This window comes from Castanea sativa, chromosome 4, assembly GCF_040712315.1.
Source record: "Castanea sativa cultivar Marrone di Chiusa Pesio chromosome 4, ASM4071231v1".
Taxonomy (NCBI): domain Eukaryota; kingdom Viridiplantae; phylum Streptophyta; class Magnoliopsida; order Fagales; family Fagaceae; genus Castanea; species Castanea sativa.
In genome coordinates, this window is record NC_134016.1 from 38,849,429 (window position 1) to 38,853,353 (window position 3,925).

The window sequence follows — 3,925 nt, forward strand, 5'->3', positions numbered from 1 at the left end:
GGGTCAAGGCTTAAACCTCTTGAACTCCAGCACATCGCCTTCCAAACCCACATAGAAGACATAGTGTCCGTGTTCGTGGGGTTTAAACCCTTAGCAAGAAGGTATGCTAATTGTAGGGAGAAACAACCATTTTTGGAGAAAGCCCATAAGAGAGAGTCCTTTGATTGTTGATCATAAGAGAAGCGGGTGACCTTAATGATGTTGGAGCTACATTCTCTCGGAAGCTCAAAGAAAATACTTAGAGGATTCCACACATGATTTTCATCAAAGCATTGTTTCGACAGTAAGCGTTTTGCTCTTCCTCTGGGTAAGCGGGTCCTTTTCAATAAGGTCCCTCAACCTCCCATTTAAGGGGTCCTTCAATAAGGTCCCTTCAACCTTCCCATTTGGGGTTTTGAGGTTTGGAATTCTGGCATGAAAAAAAAAACTTTGGTCTATTCAAATTCAAGGCATGTGGGGAAGCAGCAATAAAAAATTCTTTAGTCATGTAAGATGAAATTAATTCTGAATACGACATGCGTTGTGAAAGTCACGTGCTGTTCTTTTTTGCACGTGTGAACCCCATCAAAAAGCGTTCTCTCAATACTCTCTGTGTTGCTCTATTGTCTTTCTCCAACCAAAATATGAGTCTCGGCGATGATTTTCCTCTACATCTTCATACACCACCGAGCACGACTTCACCGTCACCCCCAACGACGCTTTCCAATCCCTCAGTTTCAACAACACCACCACCTCCACCAACAGCAATCCCCATGTCCTCTCCGAACCCAAATCCAAATCCAAATCCAAAAAGCGTCTAGACCCACATCACAACTCAGACGGAAACGACCCATGTGGCTACCCCAAAATCCAAGATAACAAGTGCACTCCACTGCAAGAAAAAACTCCTCGGACGACAACTTCGGCGTGTCGTTCAGCTACGTCCGCAAAGGTTTACGCTTCAGCCACAAAGAGATCGCCCGCCTCTGCGACCTTCAATGCCACGAGAAACTCACGCACAAAAAGCTCGTCTTGGTTCTCGATCTCGACCAGACCTTCCGATCCACGTTACCACCACCTCCAAAACCCAATAGTCCCAAACTCCTGCTCGTCTGGTAATGACCATTTCACATTGAATTCGCTTCAGAAGACTGTAAAACTGAGACCCTTCGTACGACCTTTTCTTAAAGAAGATAGTACGTTGTTTGAGTTTGGTATATATACACTACGGCAGACAAAGCTTACACATTGGAGATGACGAGGTTGTTGGACCCAGAAAACGTTTACTTCAGGTACGAGGATTATCTCTCGGGACGATAGTCCCCGGAGTGACCAAAAGAGCCCTCGAACTTGTTTTTCGTGCCCGAACGAATGGTTCTAGTACTTGATGACACCGATGAGGTTCGGGTTGAATCATAGGCCTCTAACTTGGTTTCCATTTCGAGAGATACATCATTTCCCGGTTCAAATACGATCACCGATGAGAGCGAAACTGAAGGCAAGCGCTTGTAAAATATTCTAAGAGTGCTTAAACTGGTTCATGGTTTGTTCTATCACAAGAAATTGGAGGTGGGTTTTGTGCAAAGAGATGTGAGGGTGATATTGCGAATGCTACGTGGTGAGGTACTCAGAGGGTGTAATGTGTTTATTAGCAATTTGGACTCGAGGGTTTGTGTTATGGCAGAGGAGTTGAGCGCAATGCGTGCTATGGAGCGAAAGCGAGAACCGGTGACCCATGTGGTTTCTTTTGTTGTGGGTTCAGAGGAGTGTATGTGGGCCGAGCGGGAGAAGAGGTTTTTGGTTCATCCCAGGTGGGTTGTGCTCGCCTATTACTCGTTTGAAAGAATGCCTGAACAGGATTTTCCTATTAGCCTCAAAAAAGTTTAAGTGAGTGAGAGATTTAAGTCAATTTTTATTTTTATTTTTTGTCATATACATGTTAGTGCAACAATTGGTTGGCTGGAGTAATTTTTTAAATATTAACATTAACAATAGTATTATTTTTTAGTATTTTAGAATTGTCACGCAGTGTGGACAGGGAGTGAATGAGTTATTTGTTGTATTTGGCTTGGGATTGGGGATACAAATTTGAATTGAACTACAACCGGTGGCCGCATATTATAGTGAATGCAATGGCATTGACAGAAAAGTTAAATCTGATCATAGGGTGTTGCAGTAATGGACGTGAGCTTGAGAACTCCGTCGATTGCCCAAGACTTTGTGTTTGTCTTGTTCCTAATTGAGGTGGAAGCTACCAATGGCGGTCTCCTCAAAGAATCACTGGCAGTGAATTGGTGTATGTTATGTTGCTTCTTCCCGAGACTATTGTCAATTTGTCATTTGTCGATGTAGTCCTTCCAAAAAATGAAGTTCATTAGCAGCGAAGCTTGTGAGACTACGCATCTTGCTCACCTTCATTAGAAATAAATTTATCATAATACACCAGCCTAATACTTTTGTTTAATAATGATTATCAACCTTTCAAAAAAAAATAATGATTATCAACTAAAACTTCTGAAAATGAATGATTTGCCACAAAGGCGAGAAATTATAGTTTTAGGGGGACGTAGGCTCCAAGCCAGTTCAATTCAGCACATGGCAAGTTTGCCAATATTTGAGGATAGTCTTGCATGTAGTAAGGCAGTTTTTTTGAAAGATTAAATTCTATATAAGAGCATTAAAGTATCAAGACTTTCGGTAAATTTTTTAGTGTTAATTTACAATCTCAAAACACTACTTTTTACAATTTTAACAGAACACACTTCATTCTTACAATATATTAAACATCAAACTTTTTTTGTTGTTGTTTTTTTACAACTTCATTCTAAATATTCTTTTCCTTTAATATTTTTTATTCATTTTTTTTATTCCTCACTCTCCCTTTGTCTCTCTCTCTCTCTCTCTCTCTCTCTCTCTCTCTCTCTCTCTCTCTCTCTCTCTCTCTCTCTCTCTCTCTCTCTCTCTCCTCTCTCTCCCATTGTCTCTCTCTATCTTTCTCAACCCGGCTCTAGAAGCTTCTCCCTCTCTCTCGATATTCTGCTCCTCAAAATCCCTCCATGGCTTCGAGCTTTTCAAGCTCATCACCTTTAACCACGACACTCAACAACTTCATTCTTTGCTTTATCTTTGAATTCAAACCCGATTAGAGCCTAGATTTTGATCCAAACGAGGCAAAGCCTCCTTTCGTTCCATTGCGGCTGAAGCGGATACCCAACGCCTCTTCTCAACTCCAAAACCACTACGCACGATCTCAGCAGTGGATTTGCAAGGATATTTTGAGTGTGGTTTTTTTCGGTTGGTTTGTTGTTGGGTTTTGGGGCTATTTTTAAGGCGGTGTGTACGGAAGGAATTTTTAGGATTAATTTTCTAGGTTTTGGAAGCTATTTTATCTGTGTTTTTTTTTTTAATTGTATTTTAAGGTATTTCAATGAGGTTTGGGTATTTTTCTATGCTAAATTTCTGGTTTTTTGGTTGGGTTTCTATGTGATTGCAAAGGGTGGGGAGTATTTTTATAGCGGGTTTGGCAAGTATGATTTACAAAGTGGCAATTTGATGGTGTTGTCTATGAGTTTTTTTGTCGTAGAGTTTTTGGGTAATTTGTTGGGATGTTTTGGGGTGTTTTTTGTGAGCTTTTTAGGAAGAAAATGGTGAGAATTGGCTGAAGATGGAGAGGATGAAGCTTGGGTGAGATGGTGAGAGACAGAGAGGGATGAAGGTTGAGAGAGGAGAGAGAAAGTTATGACTTGAGAAGGAGACAAGCACGGGGAAGAGTAGAGAGAGAAAGAAATTAATAAAAAAGGATAATATATTGCTACGGTTGGAAGGTACTTTTAAAAAATGAGGAGCGCATACCGTAGCAAGATCTCAAATTTTTTTAGCATATGCAGGTTTTGATGGAGTGGGTTTTTTGGGTTTTAGATGCTAAAATTTAAGTTTTAGCATTTCT

The 3,925-nt window shown here is 40.7% G+C and overlaps 1 pseudogene; it reads left to right on the forward strand.

The window, feature by feature from the left end:
- Positions 1-623: 623 nt before the first annotated feature.
- LOC142632857 (RNA polymerase II C-terminal domain phosphatase-like 4) lies at positions 624-2,331 on the forward strand (annotated as a pseudogene).
- Positions 2,332-3,925: the final 1,594 nt, after the last annotated feature.